The 22394-nt window shown below is 49.2% G+C and overlaps 1 protein-coding gene across 4 annotated transcripts in view; it reads right to left on the bottom strand.

Moving 5' to 3' along the window:
* FOXN1 (forkhead box N1) overlaps positions 1-19400 on the bottom strand; it is a 47291-nt gene extending 27891 nt beyond the window's left edge. The window contains exon 1 of one of the 4 annotated variants that reach the window (XM_081889608.1): positions 18932-19400. The gene's annotated coding sequence lies outside the window, so the exon portion shown is untranslated. Of the gene's footprint in view, positions 1-4405; positions 4697-18931 lie in introns of those variants that run through there. The other 3 variants (XM_081889607.1, XM_081889610.1, XM_081889609.1) reach the window with 3 other exon arrangements.
* Between the last annotated feature and the right edge of the window lie 2994 nt (positions 19401-22394).

The following is a 22394-nucleotide window of genomic DNA, read 5'->3' as shown; positions in this document are numbered from 1 at the left end:
GGCTTTCAAGTTGGTAGCAGGGGTGGAGATAACAGAAGCCGGAGAAAGCAGACAAATCACCCAGAAGAGGCTAGTTACGTCTCTCCTTTTCCTTGATGCGGTTTCTGCTTCATGCTAACAGCTTAAACAGTAATGCTGCGGGAAGGTGTTAATTTTACTGCATGCAGTGCACTTAAAGAAAATGTTATGAAAATGATATATAGATGGTATTTAACTTGCCAAAATGTATAAGACAAGAACTAATGAGTGCTGGAAATGTAAAGGAAGGTATCTTTTACCACATGTGGTGGACTTGTAAAGAGGTAAAGGCTTTCTGGGAAAAGATATATAATGAGTTAAAGAAAATGTTGAAAAATACTGTATTTTTGTTGAAGAACCAGAATCCTTTTTATTGGGTATAGTGGCTGAAGAGATACCAAGGGAAGGTAAAAGATTGTTTATGTATGCAACAACTGCGGCAAGAATTCTTTACAAGAAGAAGTACCAACGAAAGAAGAGGGGACAATGAAGATGTTGGACTATGCAGAATTGGCGAAGCTGGAGGGAAAAACCCGAAACCAACAAGATCAAGGACTCGGGCACATTTATACGATATCTGAAAGATTATTGTAAGCAATTAACATCACTAGCAGGGTTGTCTGAAGACTCACAACGAGAAATTTTCTACCTTTCTATATTTACGGTGGTACCTCGGGTTAAGAACTTAATTAGTTCTGGAGGTCTGTTATTAACCTGAAATTGTTCTTAACCTGAAGCACCACTTTAGCTAATGGGGCCTCCTGCTGCTGAGCCGCCGGAGCACGATTTCTGTTCTCATCCTGAAGCAAAGTTCTTAACCCGAGGTACTATTTCTGGGTTAGCGGAGTCTGTAACCTGAAGCATATGTAACCTGAGGTACCACTGTATTTAAATTTTGAGTTATTTTATAATGTATGTAATGAGAACTGGAAAACGTGCAAAACGCAATGATATAAAAGTAAATTTTGAAAGCCATGAGGTGGGAGGGAAGGAAGTTGACAGGCTCTGAAGGGCCAGGGATGTATTTGTTGTTGAGTCATTTAGTCGTGTCCGACTCTTCATGGCCCCATGGACCAGAGCATGCCAGGCACTCCTGTCTTCCACTGCCTCCCGCAGTTTGGCCAAACACATGCTGGTAGCTTCTAGAACACTGTCCCACCATCTCGTCCTCCATCATCCCTTTCTCCTTGTGCCCTCCATCTTTCCCAACATCAGGGTCTTTTCCAGGGAGTCTTCTCTTCTCATGAGGTGGCCAAAGTCTTGGAGCCTCAGCTTCAGGATCTGTCCTTCCAGTGAGCACTTAGGGCTGATTTCCTTCAGAATGGAGAGGTTTGATCTTCTTGCAGTCCATGGGACTCTCAAGAGTCTCCTCCAGCACCAGAATTCAAAAGCATCCGTTCTTCGGCGATCAGCCTTCTTTATGGTCCAGCTCTCACTTCCATACATCACTACTGGGAAAACCATATACGGACCTTTGTCAGCAAGGTGATGTCTATGTTTTTTAAGATGCTTTCTAAAGAGCCAGGGATGTATAGCGTAGTGTTATGATGTGAACGTAGATTATAAAATGGAAAAGAAAAAAAATGATCATGGGGTTGAAGTGTGTGTGTAATCATGGACCAACACCACAGCACTGGGAAACAGGTCATTCCTAGCAGGCCGGCTGGCCAGCCTAACTTCATCCTCCTGTACAATTAAGTGTTGCAATGACTTCGCCTGCAATAGGGAGTGAGATGGTCCTCGCAACCTGTCATTTGAAACAAGCCAATGTGGTGCACCTCAAGTGTATCTCAGGGAGATCTTTGCATACCTTGAGGAGAGATTCCTCTGGCGCACTATTTCCTCTGCCAATGTGCTCTGTTCTGTTCTGGAGCAGGTGGCTGCTGGTGCCGTTGGGGCTAGTAAGGTGGGCGACAGGCAGCCCCAGCGGTAGGCGGGACCAGAACCAGTGACGGGCAGCGGCCGATCCAATAGCAGGCCCGTTTGGACGCCATCTGTATTTAAAGCAGCGTCAACCCACAATCTTTGAAGAATTGGGTTGCACTGAGAAAATTCAAAAATTGTAAACATTTGAAAACGTTTGTAGGCTTGAATGGAAATGTTTTGTAATGTAAATATAAGGAACTGATTTACCGATAACAAGGTGAAATACTGTAATAAGATAGAAGGTAAATATATAAAAGTTTGAAAATTTAATAAATTTAATAAATATTACTTTTAAAAAAAATATAAATTAATTAAATTAAATTAAATTAATATAAATTAAATAAATATTACTTTTTTTAAAAAAGAGAGAAAATTCAGTCTCAGCCAACAGTCACACGACATGCAGGTTAGTTGCCACTGCTAGTCCTCCTCAGAGTAGAACCGTTGAAACTAATAGATGCAGCCAACTTACGTTTATAACTTTCAAAGGATCAACTTGGGAGAGATCTCAGGGCATCAGTGAAACTGAATATTGGAAAATTCAGGGCAGACCAAAGAATGTCCTTCTTCACGCAGCAAAGAGTTGGACTATGGAACTCCCTCCCACAGGAAGCAATGAAGCCCACCAGCTTGGATGGCTTTAAAAGAGGATTAAACAATTCTTGGAGGGCTGCTGATGGCTGCTGGCCAGAATGGCTATGCTCTGTGTCTCCATGGCTGGAGGCAGTGATACTTCTGAATACCAGATTCTGTAAACCCCAGGAGGGGAGAGTGATGCTCTTGGGCTCAGATCCTGCTTGGGGACTTCTGGTTGGCCCCTAGGAGAACAGGGTGCTGGACTAGACGGCCACGGACCTGATCCAACCACTTCATTTAAAGCACATGGCTTCTCCCAGAGAATTCTGGGAAGTGTAGTTTGTGGGGGGTGATGCTGAGAGGTGTTAGCAGGCCCCTTTTTGGAGAACTACAATTTCCAGAGTAGTTTAACTGTCAGTCCTCTCCGGGGAAAGGCTGGAAAGGGGAATAGGCGTCTCCATGATGCTTTCGAGCAGCCTTTCTCAACCTGTGGGTCCCCAGATGCTGTTGGACTACAATTCCCATCATCCCTGAGCTCTGGCCTTGCTAGCTAGGTGTGATGGGAGTTGTAGTCCAACAACATCTGGGGACCCAAGGTTGAGAAAAGCTGCTTTAGAGCAAGCAGGGATGGAGCAGAGTTCAGATTCGGTTGACACTTAAAGCCAGGTTTTTATGCTGTAAACTGCTCTATGATTCTCAAACGAAGGGCGGTAGATATGTTCAGTAAATTCAACAAATAAATAAAATTGCTGCTGCTGTTGCTGTTAATTAACTTTGTACACCTCCCTTCCTTTGAGAATCACAGGGCAGTTTACAATCTAAAAACACAACATTGCATAACAAACAAAAACATTAACTCCCACTTTATCAAAGAATTGTAGAGTTGAAATGGACCCTAAGGGTCATCTAGTCCAACCCCCAGCAATGTGGGAAACTTTCATCCAATGTGGGACTTGAACCCACAACCCTGAGATTAAGAGTTTCATGCTCTATTAGCTGAGCTATCACATTCGCCAACCAAGCAGTTTGCAGAAATGAACAGGCTGTGTGTGGGGGGTGTGTGTGTGTGTGTGTGCATGAAACTGAAGACATCTGTGAAAATGGCCTTTAAAATGGAAAAGTGGCTTGCATCCAAGAATATGCTAGTCAAAATGGTGTCAACTGAGAGAAATTTGCACTAAATTGCTGAGGATTAAATACCTTATTTACTCGAGTCTAATGCGCCATCAAATCCATTGCGCACCTCAATTTTCAGAATCTTGAAACCCCAAAAAGTATTTGCTGGCAAATGCAAATGTGCCATCAAATTTAATGTGGATCTTAATTTTCACAACGTAATCTGGCCAAAAAAAGGTGAGCACTGGGTTTGAGTGAATGTGGTAACAACAATCTCCATATTTCCACAGAAATGTGGAGATCCTGAATTTAAGACTGGGGGCGAATGAGAGAAGGGCAAACCCTTGCATCCCTGGCGGCTGACGTGCTCACTTTTTGCCCTCTTCTTGCATCTAGACTACAACTCCCATAATCCCTTGGGCCTGGGACTGATGGGAGCTCGAGTGCTTGAGCCAAAAATCCTCCTCCAAACTTCTGCCCCTTATCAACCAGCACTTTATCTGGAGTGCTGAGGTCTAGAATCTTGCTTCGCTTTCAGGGGGGGAAAACTGCTTTGGTAAAGCAGCTGCTTTGCACGCAGAAGGCCCCTGGTTCAATTTGCAGGCAGGGCTGGGACAAAAGACCCCCCTGCCCGAATCCCTGGAGAGCTGCTGCCAGTCAGCGCAGGCAACACCAAACATCTAAGGCGGCTTCCGATGTTCCTATTTAATTCGGAACCATGAGGACTAGAATCTTGCTTCGTTTTGGCGCTGGTGGTCAGTGTGGGTACCTCTGGGCCAAGGGTCCCCTGTGTCAGGTCTCTCCATCCTCTCCTGCACCCTTCTCATCCTCCTGCTCCTCCGGGATGCTTCCCTTCCCGTGAGCTCATCCTGGGACAGTGCCATGTTCCTCCTTTTACGAGGAAGGTGTGTGCCGTGACCCGCCCTAATGGTTTCTGTCTCTGGCTGCGGCAGCATGTTTTATGCCGGGTGTGGCCTGGTGCTGTGCCTTTCATGCGTTCCCTCTGCTGCCCCACCTGGGACCACTCCTACCCTCCCACTGGGAAGCACCCACATCCTGCGTTGCAATTACCTTTATTTGATCTGCGGGACGGGTTTGGGAATCTTTCGCACCAGGGTTCTGGGGAGCTGAGTCGGGAGAAAAAAGCCTGGCAGGCTGCGGGAAGCGCCAAGGAATGGGCAGGATTGCAGCAGAGCCAGGAGGGAACCCCCCAGGGGTCATTTAGCAGGGGTGGGGGCTAAGTTGGTTCTGGGGGGTGGAGAGGGCAGGGCTTCAGGCCCAGAACTTGATTCCCAGAACTCAGCTGTGGAATGTGTGGAAGCGTGTCAGGCACAAGGTGTCATGGAGCATGTGCAGAGTAACGCTCCTAAGTGAGGGAAAGTCAGACCCAACAGATCTGAGATTCTGGAGAGGGCTTTCCAGAATGGAGTCTGTGAGTTCTGGATGGGAAATTCATTTCATTTACTACGCGTCGCTAACGGCCAGTGACTGCAGGTCCTGGTGCTCTTTGCCTTAGTGATTTTTTTTGGAATATCTGAAATCTGAAACTGAATAATTAAAAAACAACAACAACAAATACACCAGGGTATGAAACCAAAGGGATGCGGGTGGTGCTGTGGGTTAAACCACAGAGCCTAGGACTTGCCAATCAGAAGGTCGGCGGTTCGAATCCCCGCGACGGGGTGAGCTCCCATTGCTCGGTCCCTGCTCCTGCCAACCTAGCCATTCAAAAGCACATCAAAGTGTAAGCAGATAAATAGGTACCGCTCTGGCGGGAAGGTAAATGGCGTTTCCATGTGCTGCTCTGGTTTGCCAGAAGCGGCTTAGTCATGCTGGCCACATGACCCAGAAGCTGTATGCCGGCCCCCCTGGCCAGTAAAGCGAGATGAGCGCCGCAACCCAAGTCATCCACGACTGGACCTAATGGTCAGGGGTCCCTTTACCTTATGAAACCAAAATAGGAACATAGGTCTGCGTATTGTCTACACTGACTGGCAGCCGCTCTCCAGGGTCTGCGGGAGGGAGTCCTTCCCTGCCCTCCCTGGAGATGCTGTCAGGAATTGACCCTGGGACCTTCTACATGCAAGGCAGCTGCTCTGCCCCTGAGTCACAGCCCTGAAGGTGAGAGGAATTTGCCCCATCACTGCATAAGTCGGCCCATCCAACCATGGATCCCCGCCAGAAAAAAGCCAAAAGCAACCTTTTCTCCAAAGCAATCCCTCCCTCCCCAGGTCTTCCCCCACTGGCTCTGCAGGTAGGAGAGTAAGACATCTAAGGTGCAGGCAGCACATAATTAGCAGGGAAGGCTCCCTCGCGGCATGGCTGGCGGCCACCAGCCAGCTTTCTAAAAAGGGATGAGCAACTCATGGTGGACGGCGAGGATGAGTGTGTACGTTACGGCTCCCATACATGGTCCTCCTGCTCCTTTTGCAGTCATAGGATCATAGGCCTGTAGAGTTGGGACACCCAGGGTCATCCAGTCCAACCCGCCACGATGCAGGAACCACAACTATTTCAGCTTTAATTGCGTTGCCCCCTGACAGTACTTTATACATCCTTTGATCATTTATGATACAGCCGAGGGAACTCTAGCCCGCGAAAACTGGTGCCAGGATAAATCTGGTGGCCTTGAAGACAAGGGTCCCCAATTATGCTGCCCCTAGTTGCCCACAACTCCCCTCCATCGCCTTTGGAAAGTGCAGAGAGCTGGAGGAGGAAGTTGGAAGAGTGGTTTCCCCCTTCCACTCTATGGTGCTTTTCAAGACACAGAGTGACTCTGCTGGATTGGACTCAAATCCTTTGAAAAATTAAACTGGGTCATTGGGGTCTTTCTTTCTGTAGGGAATAATCTGGGAGAGTGGGAGGTGCCTGCGGACATTCACTCAAAAATCCAAATTTCTCCATGGCTTAGAAAGGTGCACTATGTTGCTATTGATCCTGCCACTCCCTGGAGCTGCCCAGTCCTCTTTTAAAGCCATCTAGGTCATTGGCCATCACTGCCTACTGTGGGAAGAAGTTCCACAGTTTAACTCTGCACGACTTTCTTTTATCCATCTTGAATCTTCCAGCATTCAGCTTCACTGAATGCCCATGAGTGTCATGAGAGAGGGAGGAAAGAGTCATATTTTTTTTACACCTCTAGTTCAGATGGTAGAGCCCGACCTTCTTAATCTCGGGGTTGTGGGTTCAAGCGACATGTTGGGCAAAAGATTCCTGGGTTGCAGCGGGCTGGACTAGATGACCCTCGCGGTCCCTCTCCCTCGCCTTTTCTCCAAAGTCAAAACAAAAAAAAATTCCTTCCAGCAGCACCTTAAAGACCAACTAAGTTAGAAGAAGTGTGCATGCACACGAAAGCTCATACCAAGAACTAACTTAGTTGGTCTTTAAGGTGCTACTGGAAGGAATTTTTGTTTTGTTTTGACTATGGCAGACCAACACGGCTACCTATCTGTAACTTTTCTCCAAACTAAGATGTCCCAAGCGCCACAACCTTTCTGCGGTGGGGAATCCCTTGATCATTCTGGTAGCCCTTTCCTGAACCGAAAAAAGCCCCAAATGAGTCCCAGATCCTTGCATGATTCACAAACCTCAGTCTCTGTCCTCTTATCTCTGGATTTTTTGCCTCTCCTGGGAAAGCAGAGGATCGGCTGGGAAGGAGCCTCAAAGGAGTTGCTCTGCTGGTGAGTAAGCAACTGCAGCCTCCCAGAGAGACTTGCTCCGGGCTGGGGTAGGGACTTGGTGCATTTAAAAGTGCTTTTTTCTCTCTCCTTCCCTCCCTCCTCCTCCTCTGTGGCACTTCAGCCCTTAATAAACAGAGCAGAGTCCTCAGAAAAGGCGCCCTTGTGCTCCCAGCCACAGATGGCTCTGCAGCAATGCCAGTTCCTGGAGGGAAGCGGGCTCTGGTGCTCAGAAGAGGCATCTGGTTGTGGGGCCACTAGGGGCCCGATCCAGCAGGCTCTTCTTCTGTGAGCCAGCCAGGGAACCCGGTGAGGGATTTCCTTCCACGAATGGCATGCGGCTGCTACATTCTTGGGAAAACAGGTTCCTCTCTCTCGTCTCCTGGCTGCCTCTCGCTCGCTCCGAGCAGGGAGAAGGTTGGCCGGGACCTGCCAAGGCAGGCCTGGGCGAGCTGGCTGCCAGTCCCTGGCATCAGGAGGGCAGGAAGACCCAGCCCCGCTGCAGGAGGGGAGGGAGAGAGAGGGGTGTGGGGTGGATGGGCTGCTGCGACCCAGGGTGCTTGGTGAGGCTGCGGCCACAGTTGCCCCAGAGCCCTTTTTTCTGGGTAAGGGGCACATCCACCGCTGTTTCCCATCTGCTGGGAATGGAAGAGGCTATCAAAGGATCGGCATCCTGGCCACATTCAGGGCGGCCCACACAGGCGCCAGGCACCATCCCAGGCCAAGGGTGCCCCAGGCAGCTGGAGGCTTCTGGGGCCGGGTGCGGGAGGCAACAAGCAGCCAGGTGACTTATTCACCTCCGCCATCCTAATCTTATATTGATTGAGGCTGCCAGTGTTATGATGCCATCGCACAGATCTGTGATGCAGCTGCATCAGGAGGGCTGGTACAGTTCTGGTCAGCTCACCTCAAAACAGAGTTGGAAAAGGTTGATAAAAGGGCAGTCAGAATGGTCCAGGCAATGGAGCAACTCACCTATGGTGAAAGGTGGCAGCGTTTGGGAATTTTGGGTTTAGCGGAAAGGCGAGGAAGAGGCGACATGAATGATAGACATTTATAAAATCAAGCCTGGCCTGGAGAAAGGGGGTGAAGGAAAGCTTTTCTCCCACACTAGAACTTGTGGATGTCCAATAGAACTGAATATGGAAAGATTTGGGACTGATAAAAGGATGGACTTCTTCATACAGCAAATGGTTAAACTACAGAAATCGCTCCTACGCTTTGGCCTGATTCAGCAGGCTCTTTTGATGTTCTAATGGAGCTTCCAGTTCCAGAGGCAGTCTATCTAGATTCCTAGGTTCTTAAGGGCATGTGACCGCTGTCAGAACAGGGTGCTGGGCTAGATGTGGCCGTTTTGCCTGATCCACTGGCTGTTCTTATGCCTCTGACAGCAGAGGAAGAACACAACCCCCCTGGCTAGCAGCCACAGGAAAGCCTCCTCCTCTTCCTTGATGCCCTTACCGTATCTTGACATCAATGGACCTGAGTAACGTTAGGTCCACTCCTTCCAAAGGATCTACTTTGAGTAAAAGCTAGGCTATAACCCATTCTTTTAAATCTCCTCTTCTGGCCTTCTGTCGACCTCATCTATTTACTTCCTAAAACTTATGCACTGCTTGTTTTGTTTGTAAAAAGCCTCCCTCAAAATGGTTTGCAAAGAAAGCAATAATATTATCACTAGGGGGAAAAATGCAACTCTCAAAAAGTTAAAACAACAATAGACGAAGAGCTCATTAAAGCTCTCACCAACTTTCTAAACATCTGGGCAGACCTTCAGTTGTGTTCAGTGACTGGCTCCCTAAATCGAGGACGGAGTTATTGCTGGGCTCCAACACCCCTCTGCTCTGCCCATTGGGCGCTGAGGGGAGTAGAGAGCCTCATGGCCTCTGGAGGAGGGCCAAAGATGTCCCCCCCCCTGCTCTGAAATCTTGCCACCTGCACTGATACCCAGCATTGCCTCTGCCCAAAACCTCTCTCAGCAATCTCTGCAAGCAGCCTTGCAAAGTAGGCCGGAGTTGGTTCTCCCCATTTTGCAAAGCTGTGAGAATCAGCTTGTATAAGGGCTATCTCATAAGCCTGTGATTCACCCTCCACACCCACTCTGCCAGGGCTGATTGAAATCTCAATCTATTTAAACCTCTCTCTCTGTGTATGTGTGTTTTGTTTTTCCCAGATTGCAGTCCCGGGACTTGCCTTTAGGGTCATTGCGACGTTGGCATTGATTGGGGTTGGACTAGATGATCTTGGGGGGTCCCTTCCAACTCCACAATTCTAGGAATCTATAAATTGTCCCAATTTCTGGTCTCTGGTTCCCCTTCTGGGGTGTGTGTATGTGAAATGGGTTTGCCCACCTTGCCCGCGTCTCGGAGGAGCAGGCTGAGAATTGCCGCCCACCTGCTGTCATCATCAGGGAGAATAAGCCTGTGAAAACGGGGACTGATCCCTTCGCACGTTGCTCCCTCCATTTTGCTCGGGGGCCGACGGCTGAGAAAGTCGTGGCCCTTTGTGCGCCGGAGGGGGAAAGGTGTATCAAAGCCTTGTCATTTTCTTCTGCCGCTAATTTCGCCAGCGCAATCTCCAGGATTAATCTTCCTTTTCTTCTCCCTGCGACTTAATTCATTTCTTCAAGGTGGAAGGAGGAGGAGAGAGCTGAGAGGCTCGCCCAGGCTTGGAGGCCTTGGCGAATGCCATCCTGCCTGCCGGCTGCCTTGTGTGTGCCAGTGAAAATCTGCTCCACTCTTGAACAGCTCTTCCTGCCAGAAAGACATTTGTATTGCAGATGGCTTTCTGTTTGCCTCGGAAGGCTGTGTGTTTTGCTAGGGACCTTCTGTGGCACAACGAGGGTGTGTGTGTGTGTGTGAAATTATTGCTGCTACTTATTAAATTTCTGTACCGCCTTTTGCCCGAGGATCACAGGGCGGTTGACAATATAAAACATGAACCCAGCTGGGCGTCAAGAGAAACGGAGGCTTCCTATTTACATTTGCAAAGCAGCTTTGGGAGTCGCAGAAAGGCACCTTCTACTGTGTCAAACCCATTAAGCCCAGTGTTGTCTGCACTGACTGGCAGCAGCTCTCAAGTGTTTAATACGAAGGTCTTTCCCTGTCCCTCTTGGAGATGGCGCTGCCCCTGAAACGGAAGCAAGGCTCTAGTCCTCATGGATCTAGACGAACACATAAACAGGCACACCGGAAGCTGCCTTATACCACATCAGATCAGAGGTCCACCCAGCTCAGTGTGGGCCACCCTGACTGCCAGCAGCTCTCCAGGGGTTCGGGCAGGAGATTCTCCCAGCCCAAATTGCAGATGCCAAGGAATGAATCGGGGCCCGGATCAGCAACAAGCAAACCTCTAGGTCAGGAGGATGGGGCCACAACAGAGTTTCTGGGTATGTATAAGATTTTGGGCAGGGCCGAAATCTGCATAAGATTTGCAATAGTTCATTTATATGCAGAGAGGCAAATCTAGCCTTTAGATTTTGCCCAAAGCAAGCCAATCAAGGTCCGCTGTGAATCCCCCAGTTCAGTTTGTGCTCATCAGATCTTCCTGAGATAATGTCCTCATACCTACAGGACCGCCTCTCCTGGGATGTCCCACGGAGGACCTTATGGTCTTCAAACAAAAACATCTTGGAGGTCCCGGGCCACAGGGAGGTTAGGCTGGCCTCAACCAGAGCCAGGGCCTTTTCGGCCATGGCCCCTATCTGGTGGAACGCTCTGTCACAAGAGACTAGGGCCCTGCGGGACTTGACATCTTTCCGCAGAGCCTGCAAGAGAGAGCTGTTCCGCCAGGCCTTTGGCCAAGGCACAGTCTGACCCCCTCCTTTGGCAATCCTCACAGAACTCTGGCCCAATGGTTGCCATTAATTTAATTTGATTTTAAAATGAATTGATTTTAGAATGCTGTGTTACTTTTATTGTTGTTAGCCGCTCTGAGCCCGGCTTTGGCTGGGGAGGGCGGGATATAAATAAAAAATTATTATTATTATTATTATTATTATTATTATTATTATTATTATTATTATTTATTATTATTTAGCCCCAATTAATTTCCCCAAAGGTTTCCTCCAAATGAAGGCTGCCCCTGCCTCTTCAGGGCCCCCAAATCCCCACCAAGTACCTAAGGAGAGCCTCCTGGATCAGGCCAAATGGGACCCATCTAGTCTAGCCTCCTGTCTTCACAGGGGCCAATCAGCTGCCCATTATGGAACCCCCAAGCTGAATTCGAGTGCAAGAACATCGCTCTCCTGTCCTGCCGGTTCCAGCAATGGGCTTTCAGGAGCATTTCTGCCTCTGAGCGTGGAGGCAGAGCCCAGCCACCTGGGCTCTTGTAAAGCCATCCAAGTTGCTGGCCGTCACTGCCTCCTGTGGCAGGGAGTTCCACAGTTCATTTATGCAGTTCATGAATACGTCACTTTTTTTATCTATCCTGAATCTTCCAATATTCAGCTTCATTAGATGCCCAGGAGTTCTGGTGTTCTGATGCCAAGCTTACTTTTACAAACTTATATCATGTCGGCTTTTCTCTTAACTAAAAAGTTCCACACGCTGCGAACTTCCTTTGTAGAGAAGCTGCTCCATCCCCCAAATCACTTTGGCGACCCTTTTCTGTACTTTTCTTTTTTTGGCAACTCTACACTATCACCTTACATTAATATCCTACACAGAAACTGAGAACATCCCTCTGAATTCAAATTCCCCAGACAACACTTGGTGGGCGGGCAGGCGGGTGGCAGCAAGGAATGGGACACCCACAAAAATATTCAGCTGCCCTGTCCCCTTTCCCATCCTTCCTGAATGGATTAGCGTGTCTGGGAATCAGTGTGTTTTTACATGAGTAGAATGTGTGCTTTTATTTCAAATGCATCTCTGGGTTATTTTGGGGGCACAGGAACTCGTTCATTATTATTTTTCAAAATATAGTCCAGCCCCCCACATGGTCTGAGGGATGGTGGACTGGCCAACGGCTGAAAAAGGTTGCTGACCCCTGGTCTACAATCTCCCAAGGAAAAAAGTTCCACCGTTAAGAGATTCTGACTAAACATCAGAAAGAACTTTCATCATGTAACTTGAAGTCATGGGTTCGAATCCTACCCTCCCGAGCAGGAGAAAACAAGCTTCTTCCCTCTTCCCTGTGGCAATCTGATGATTGCTCCCATATCTCCTCTTTTCCAGGCAAAACATACCCAGCTCCTTCAACTGTTCCTCATAAGGCTTGGTTTTTTTAGACCCTTCATCATTCTGGTCGCCCTCTTCTGCCCACCTTCCAGCTTATCAACGTCCTTCTTAAATTGTGGTGCTCAGAACTGGACACAGTAGACAGCATCTTAAAAAGCATAGACATCACCTTGCCAACAAAGGTCCGTATAGTTCAAGCTTTGCTTTTCGCAGTAGCGATGTATGGAAGTGAGAGCTGGACCATAAAGAAGGCTGATTGCCGAAGAATGGATGCTTTTGAATTATGGTGCTGGAGGAGACTCTTGAGAGTCCCATGGACTGCAAGAAGATCAAACCTCTCCATTCTTAAGGAAATCAGCCCTGAGTGCTCACTGGAAGGACAGATCCTGAAGTTGAGACTCCAATACTTTGGCCACCTCATGAGAAGAGAAGACTCCCTGGAAAAGACCCTGATGTTGGGAAAGATGGAGGGCACAAGGAGAAAGGGACGACAGAGGACGAGATGGTTGGACAGTGTTCTCGAAGCTACCAGCATGAGTCTGACCAAACTGCGGGAGGCAGTGGAAGACAGGAGTGCCTGGCGTGCTCTGGTCCATGGGGGCCATGAAGAGTCGGACATGACTAAACGACTAAACAACAAAAACAAATTCCAGATGTGGTCTGACCAAGGCAGAAGAGAGCAGGACTAAGGCTTCCCTATTGCTTCTGCTGTTGCAGCCTAGAATAGCGTGATATATTTGTCTCTGTCTGGAACCCTGGAGCACCCCTGTGTTGCGCTCCAAAATTTTCCTGTCGGGTTGGGGGTGCACCCAGTATTTGGCACCCAGGAGTCTGTGGACCTGCCAAAAGGTAGATGTCACAAATCTAAAAAAGGAGGCCAAAGTTGCAGGCAGCTGGGCTCTCTGATGTCTCTTTGTAATGACTGCCTTGGGAGACAGAACAGGGTGACTGACTTGCAGGTGCCAAATGTTTTGTAAAAGTCAACTTGTTTTGCATCACTTCTGGCTTCTGCTCTTGGCAAACAGTGGCCCGTTTTCTGCTGGTTTTGGCATTCTCCACAGAGCCACCTCCCTCCAGCCTCTGACCTTGGCTTAATTTAAAACAAATAACTAGATCTGAAGATTGGATCCGACTGTGATCTTCTCTGAATTGAAATAAATGGATCTCAGCAAGTTGTACCTATTAATTTTATTTTTAAAAATTGTCCAGTAGCACCTTAGAGGCCAACTAAGTTTGTTCTGGGTATGAGCTTTCATGTGCAGGCACACTTCTTCAGATACATGGAAACAGAAGTCACCAGATCCTTAGATATATTTGGGAGGGTTGGGTGGGGTTTTTCTCAGAAGGGTAGGAGGAGATGGCTGATGGACTCAATGGGTATAGTCAACCTGTTGACGACTGTTAACGACTGCAATTAGTCCTACAGGAAAAAGAAAGGGATAGTATGCAGATGACCGAAAATAACTTTAGCATATGTAATGAGGCAAGAATCCGAATATTCTTGTCTCATTACATATAGAATCATAGAGTTGGAAGAGACCACAAGGGCCATCGAGTCCAACCCCCTGCAAAGCAGGAAACACCATCAGAGCACTCCTGACATATGGTTGTCAAGCCTCTGCTTAAAGACCTCCAAAGAAGGAGACTCCACCACACTCCTTGGCAGCAAATTCCACTGTCGAACAGCTCTTACTGTCAGGAAGTTCTTCCTAATGTTTAGGTGGAATCTTCTTTCTTGTAGTTTGGATCCATTGCTCCGTGTCCGCTTCTCTGGAGCAGCAGAAAACAATCTTTCTCCCTCCTCTATGTGACATCCTTTTATATATTTGAACATGGCTATCATATCACTCCTTAACCTCCTCTTCTCCAGGCTAAACATGCCCAGCTCCCTTAGCCGTTCCTCATTAGGCATTGTTTCCAGGCCTTTGACCATTTTGGTTGCCCTCCTCTGGACACGTTCCAGTTTGTCAGTGTCCTTCTTGAACTGTGGTCCCCTGAACTGGACACAGTACTCCAGGTGAGGTCTGACCAGAGCAGAATACAGTGGCACTATTACTTCCCTTGATCTAGATGCTATTGTACTCCTATTGATGCAGCCCAGAATTGCATTGGCTTTTTTAGCTGCCGCATCACACTGTTGGCTCATGTCAAGTTTGTGTTCAACTAAGACTCCTAGATCCTTTTCACATGTACTAAAGTTATTTTTGGTTTACCATACCCATTGAGTCAATCACCCATCTCCTACTACCCTTCTGTTTCAGTGGATCTGAAGAAGTGTGGATGCACACAAAAGCTTATACCCAGAACAAACTTAGTTGGTCTCTAAGGTGCTACATTAAAGGGACGCGGGTGGTGCTGTGGGGTAAACCACAGAGCCTAGGACTTGCTGATCAGAAGGTTAGCGGTTCGAATCCCCACGATGGGGTGAGCTCCCGTTGCTCGGTCCCTGCTCCTGCCAACCTAGCAGTTTGAAAGCACCTCAAAGTGCAAGCAGATAAATAGGTACCGCTCCGGTGGGAAGGTAAACGGCGTTTTCATGCGCTGCTCTGGTTCGCCAGAAGCAGGTTAGTCATGCTGGCCACATAACCCAGAAGCTGTACGCAGGCTCCCTTGGCCAGTAAAGCGAGATGAGTGCCCCAACCCCAGAGTTGGCTGCGACTGGACAACTTTTTAATTTTTTTTATTTATTTTGACTGTGTCAGGCCAAAACAGCTATCTACCTGAATCTATTAATTTTATGCTAGCCTTTTAGCGACTAATGGAGTGAAATAATAATACTAATACTAATATAATTAGATTCGTTTAGAGTTGAAAGGGACTCCCAAGGGCCATCTAGTCCAACCCCACAATGCGAGAGTCATGGCTGGAGAATCCCTGACAGACAGACAGCCATCCGACCAACCAACCTGTGCTTAAAAGCCTTGAAGGAAGGAGAGTCCACTGCCTTCTGGGACATCATTTCGGCTGGTCTACTTTGAGTATGACTCATGCTGGATACAACCCTGACAAAGCACCTTGCATCCTCTAGTTAACACAAGGGCTTCATCAGGTCCCCAGAGCAGCCAAGCAGATGGGAAGGTCCACCTGCAGGACTGAGCACAACAGCTCAGGAGAGAGGAGAGTGTTGCTGTTGTGGCAGTGAACTCCATCGCTGGAAAGAACTCTTTCCTTTTGCCTGTCCTGAATCTTCCCATGTTCAGCATTGGCGAGTGACGCCTTTGGGCTCCCGTATGATGAGAGAGGCCGACCCCCTTCTCACCACCACCGTGTGTAACCTTAGACCAGCGGTTCTCCACCTGTGGGTCCCCAGATGTTGTTGGACTATAACTCCCATAATCCCTGAGCTCTGGCCTTGCTAGTTAGGGGTGATGGGAGTTGTAGTTCAACAACATCTGGGGACCCACAGGTGGAGAAAGGCTGCCTTAGACCAAGGGTAGGCAACCTAAGGCCTGGGGGTCGGATGTGGCCCAATCACCTTCTCAATCCGACCGGCAGACGGTCCAGGAACAGCATGTTTCTACATGAGTAGAATGTGTCCTTTTATTTAACATGCATCTCTGGGTTATTTGTGGGGCATAGGAATTGGTTCACCCCCCCAAAAAAAAGTTTGCCCCCCACAAGGTCTGAGGGACGGTGGACCAGTCCACAGCTGAAAAAGGTTGCTGACCCCTGCCTTAGACCCCTGCCTAATGCCCTCTTTTATTTGCTCTGAACTGATAAGCAAAAACCACACAAGCCTTGTGAGGGAGTTGGGGGGGGGTGACTGAGAGGCAGCATGAGGGCCATCTTCAAATATCTATGGAGGATGGAGCAGGCTTGTTCACTCCTGATCGGGAGGGGAGGACTCGAACCCATGGATTCAAATGACGAGAAAGGAGATTTTGACTAAAGCTCAGGAAGAACTTTCTGATGGCAAAAACCATCTGACAGTGGAACAGACTCCTTCGGAAGATGGCAGACTCTCCTTCCTTGGAGGTTTTTAAGCAGAGGTGGGGATGCCTTAGTTGAGATTCCTGCATTGCCTCCCTTCTCAACTCCACAAGTCTACAAACTATTGCAGCCTCTTTTCACAGGGGAGCTGTTCCACCCTGTCAATCACTTAAGCTGCCCTTCTCCCAAGGGCTTGGGAAGCCACGGAACGATTGCTGCCCACAATTTGCCCCGATATGGGCTAGAGACCTGCAGAGCCCCAGCTTGCCGAAAAGGTGTTTGCCCAGCCCTGCCTCTGGGTCCCCTGTTGCAATCCTCCCATCCCTTCGCACCAGCGCTCCGCACCAAGCATGCTTCCAGTGCCTGCCTGGGCCTGCCTCCTTCCCTCTGGATGAAGAGCCGAGCGAGAGGTGGGGTGTGGCATGAGGCTGCCCTGGTACTCTGTGCACCTGTTGGAATGGCGAGGCTGCTGCCAGTGGAGAGCAAGGTGCATCAAGGTGCCTCGCCAGGCACCTGCCCGCTTCGAGGTGCTCCGTGGCATCTGAAGTCGCAACGGAGGTTAACACTCTATTGCTTTGCATTTATGTACTTAAGCCTGGATTGTTTTGTTGTTGCAATTTATTCTGTTTTATCTGTTGCAATACTGAATTTATTCTGTTTGCCAAACTATTGGCTTTTGCCTTTTTTTGGATTTACTGATTGGCTCCATGTTTTGTATAGCTGTATTTTCAATAGGTTGCTGTAAACCAGTCATGTCCAAAGTCTATTTCGGAGGCCTAATCCGGGGTAAAATTGTAAAAAAACAACAACCAACAACTTCAATCCTAAAAAAGGTCAATAGCTTTGGTCAGCCCCCATGGCCCTTCACTTCGTCAAATCTGGCCCTCTTTGAAAAAACTTTGGACACCACTGCATAAACTGTTCTGGGCAAAGCTCATTGTGGAAAAGAGGTATATAAGTAAAATCCACCCATCAATCCTCCAAGCGACTCCAAGTCAACAGAGCTTGAGGGTCGTTCTGCAACTGATGCAGCTACAAGGAGGGACTGGTGGCATTTATATCCTGTCCTTTTCCCCAAGGAGCTCCAGGTGACATTCATGACTCACCCCTTCTCATTTAATCCCCACCACAAGCTTGCGAGGTGGGTGAAGCTGAGGGGCTGTGCCTGGCCTCCAAGGTGAGACCTTCATGTCTAAGTGGAGATTTGAACCCTGGTCTCTCCTATATCCTAGTCCGATGCTCTAACCACTACACCACACTAGCTCACCTCTGGGCGCTGGCTGAGGAGCTGGCAATGTTGCCAAGCCCACCACTGGCCCTTGCTGCTCTAGCGCTCTCCAAGTCAAGGGGTGGGCACCTGGACAGTGCCCAGGGAGGAGGTTGCACGGGAATATTTCCTTTTTGCTCAGTGGCAGAGTGCCATCTTTGCACAGAGACCACCCCAGGTACGGCTACGAAAGACCCCAGAGGCCGAGTCGAAGGCACTTCCCTGTGTGGCTCATTAAACCAGCTCTCCTTCTGGAGCTTGAGGACTAGGATCTTACTTTATGCTTCAGGGAAGCGTGGCAGCTTGATGACAAAAGCACCTGCTTTGCATGCAGAGAAGGTTCCCCGTCCCGTCTCAAGCAGGCTGAGGGAAAAACAACCTGCCTCTGAAAGCCTGGAGGCAGACACTGCTGGTCAGAGTCGGCAACACTGCCCTGAATGGAGCCAAGTGTCTGGCTTGGTCAAATCGGTTCCCCATGGTCACCAGAAGAAAAGTGACTGCCCCAAACATGCCAAGCTTTTATTTGCCCCTTTGCACCAGAATGGTCTCCTCCTGCCGGGACCTCACTCCTCTGTCGCTTGCTCAGAGAATTCCTCAAAGGCAGCCTTTGCCATCTTGGGGTCCCCCAGATGTTTGTGGGCCCAACACAACAGCTGGGCAGCTGCATTGGGGCCTCCAAAGCAGCTGAAGGGCGCCAGGCTGACCGATTTGTGGCTACTCCCAAGTCCATCGCATGAGGAGGGATGATGGAAGGGGCAGCAATCTTTCAGTTGGGGCATTCTGCCTCAGCCACCCACCCACCCCGTCTCTGAGCTGTGATTCCTGTGATTCTACCCTTGGTGGTCCCTTCCAATTCTGTGACTGCTGCCCAGGAGGAACTCTGGAACTCCAAAAGTTGTTTCTTTGCACCGTCGTTCCTCCTCCCCACCAAAATAAAACACCCCTCAACACTCAACCGCTGCCGGATCTTCCATCCGCAAATTTCTGGGAACGCGAGGTCAAATGCCCAGCTGACAGCAACCTGCAAAAATGTCACCGCGGTGAATAATAACTACCAACGGGGATGCCCCATCCATCCGTCACACCGGCTCCTTCCCCAAGTGAGGGGAACAGCCAAACTTTAGAATTATGGAAGAGTTTGGGGATCTTCCTGGAGAAAGCGGAAGATCAGTTTCTCCCGCCTCATAGACGTTAGCGAGCAACATGTCTCACAAGCATACACAGAGTGCCAAGAGTCTGCTCACCTCGCCGCCGGGAAGCTGGAGAGGCTTCGGGGCCCCGTTCCCTTCACGGGGAGTTGCGCGCTGCCCGGGTTAAGTGACGGGACGGCGGAGAGGTCTCGGCTTACCTCTCTGCTCCGAAGCAGCACCTCCGAGACGCGGAAAGGTCATGCGGAGTGAGGCGCCCTTGGGTGGCTCTGCTGCGGCGCGCGCGGCTCAGCTACTCTCCGCGCTGTGGGAGCCCGGAGACTGCTGCGCTCTCCAGGTGAGGCGGAGAGGCATTTGGCGAAGGAGGCAAGGCGGCAATTATGATATCAGCAACTCCTAGCCTTGGGCAATCGAGCCTCTCAGAAGGCCGGGGAAAAAGTGACGGAGAAGTCGAAGGCTCCCGCTCTCTGCGCGCCTCCACGCACCTTTTCCCCCTGCCTCTCAACTTTCCTAGGTGCGACTCGGGAGGAGTGGGGATGAGCTATCCGAGGGTCACCTGGGCAGGTGCTCGACCCTCCGCAGGTGGGGTGAAGGCGTGGGGCGGAGCCAGCCTGTAGCTAAACCTGCGTGCGTCTGGCAGAGGCAATTGCGCACCTCCTGCCCCCTTCCCATGGCATCACAGAATTGCAGCGTTGGAAGGGGGTCCAAGGGTCATCTAGTCCAACCCGCTGCAATTCAGGGATCGCAGCTTAGGCGTCCCACAACTTTGGGGGTGGACAGAGGGTGTGGGGCAGACCCCTTGCGCTAAAATTATGGTTTTAATGGGGATGGGGTTTTAACTCAGGTGCGTGTTTTGTTTTCTTTGGGGTGGGTGGGGTTGTTTAAAATTGTTCTTAAGGGCTATCTGTTAATGTGCAGTTTGTATTTGCAGTTTCTGTTTTAGTATTTTGTTGGAAGCCACCCGGAGTGGCTGGGGAAACTATGATGATTATTAAGCCTTTCCTCTAAGCTCTGTATGCTCCTTGGGGCAGGGAGCTGTCCCCTTTGGACACAAGGTACTCTGATGGCCTAGTGCGAGCAGGCAAGAGCAGCAGGAAGGCAGGCAGGGACCTGGAGATGCTGCCAGGGGACTGAGCCCAGGGCCTTCTGCATGCCAAGCAGGGGCTCTGCCACTGAACTATGGCCCTTCCTTTAAAAATAAAGCAAGATTCTAGTCCTCGTGGTTCTGAATAGAGGTTTGAAGCACAGGAAGCTGCCTTATACTAAGCCAGACCACCATCTAGCTCAGCATTACCAACACTGACTGGCAGCAGCTCTCCAGAGTTTCTCCCAGTCCTACCTGCTGGCAATGAAAGCTGAGACCTTCTGCATGCAGAGCAGGGGCTCTGCCACTAGGCTGCATCTCTTCCCCTCTAAAAGCCTGCTAGTCCTCATGATTCTAAATAAAGAGGAACATAGGAAGCTGCTTGATACAACTTTGGTCAATGTAGCTCAGTATTACCCACACTGACTGGCAGCAGGGGTTTCTCTCTCTCCCCCAGCTCTACCTAGAGATGCTGTGGGGGATTGAAGCAGGGCCTTCTGCATGCCAAGCAGGGGCCCTTATGGCCATTCCCTCAAGACTCACCAGAAGCTGCCTTAGGTGAGGTCAGACTCTTTGTCCTCTCTCCTAGCTCTGACTGGTAGCGGCTCTCCAAAGTCTCAGGCCAAGAAGGCTTCTTTCCCACCCCCTGTTTAGGGGAATGGGGGGGGGGGTAAAAACTTGGCCCAACCTGAGAAGGGTGCTTCTAATCACACATAATTTCAAATACAAATATTATTTATTTGTACAGCCGAAGCCATTTCAAAAGATAAAACCCATAAAACGGAATAAAAGCAAAATAAAATACATTACATGGTGAAAATAATGATTGAAACTAGGCAAGGATATTGACAGAGGAACTGTGCAGAGGAGGGTGACCAAGATGATCCGGAGTCTGGAAGCTAAGCCTTATGAGGAACGGTTGAAGGAGCCGGGTGTGTTTAGCCTGGAAAAGAGGAGACTGAGATAGAGTCATCTTCAAATATCTCAAGGGCTGTCACATGGGGGAGGGAGCAAGCTTGTTTTCTCCAGCTCTGGAGGGTAGGACTCGAACCCATGGCTTCAAGTTACAAGAAAGGAGATTTCAATGAAACATATGGAAAAAACTTTCTGACAGTAAGAGCAGTTCAACAGCAGAATGGTCTCACACGAGAAGTGGTGGACTCTCCTTCCCGGGAGATTTTTAAGCAGAGGTTGGACGGCCGTCTCTCACGGATGCTTTAGCTGAGATTCCTGCATTGCAGGGGGTGGACTAGATGACCCCCGGGTCCCTTCCAGCTCCATAATTCTACACAAGCCAGACTCCAGCACAGCAGCAACTCTCCCCACTTGCAACTGGCATTCAGAGGATGGAGAACAAGGCATTGTGTCTAATAGCCAGTCCTGACATTTAGGTTAGATCACAGAACTGTAGGGCTGGAACTGAGGATCATCCAGTCCAACCCCCAGGAATATGCAGCTGTCCCGTGAGGGAATCGAACCTGCAACCTTTAGGAAATGTAAATTGAATATTCAGCCACTTATTATTGAGGGGAAGTGCGTGGAACAGGTCTCGGTGTTTTGATTTCTGGGAATGGAGTTGAGAGATGGGGAGAAAACAGCCTGGGGAAAACCTGGGGAGAAAACAGCAAAGACCTGATGAAGAGAGCACAGCAGAGGTTATATTTTCTGAGAATCCTCCGGAAAAACAGTCTCTCAAAGGACCTGTTGATGGCATTTTACCATTGTACTGTGGAGAGTGTATTAACTTATTATCTGTGTGTGTGGTTTGGGAGCTGCACGGCCAGGGACAAAACAATGCTGTCCAGGGTTGTAAAGACTGCGGAGAGAATAACTAGGTGCACTCTTCCCACCTTGGATCAAATCTATGCTTCCAGGCGCCATAAGAAAGCTGCAGAGATAGCGCAGGATAGTGCGCACCCCGGAAATGATCTCTTTCACCTTCTGCTTCTGGAAGAAGGTACAGGGTTATAAAGACTAGGACTTAAAGCCAGCATCTTAAAAAGCAGAGACATCACCTTGCCAAGAAAGGTCCGTATAGTAAAAGCTATGGTTTTCCCAGTAGTGATGTACGGAAGTGAGAGCTGGACCATACAGAAGGCTGATCGCCAAAGAAAGGATGCTTTTGAATTCTGGTGCTGGAGGAGACTCTGGAGAGTCCCATGGACTGCAAGAAGATCAAACCTCTCCATTCTGAAGGAAATCAGCCCTGAGTGCTCACTGGAAGGACAGATCCTGAAGCTGAGGCTCCAATACTTTGGCCACCTCATGAGAAGAGAAGACTCCCTGGAAAAGACCCTGATGCTGGAAAAGATTTTTCAATTTCGTTGTTCTGTATGGGACAATGACAATAAAGAGTATCGTGTCATTATTCAGCACTGTGGTCTCACCAACTGAGCTATCCAGACCTGCCGAAGGGAGAACGAGACATTGCTGCTGCTCCTTTGCTGCCACCCTTGTAATGGCGCACGGGGTGTG

Source organism: Podarcis melisellensis (genome assembly GCF_964234715.1).
Source record: "Podarcis melisellensis genome assembly, chromosome: 15".
Lineage (NCBI taxonomy): Eukaryota > Metazoa > Chordata > Lepidosauria > Squamata > Lacertidae > Podarcis > Podarcis melisellensis.
The sequence above is the reverse complement of the archived record's forward strand: the minus strand, read 5'-3'. Positions and strand labels throughout refer to the sequence as shown.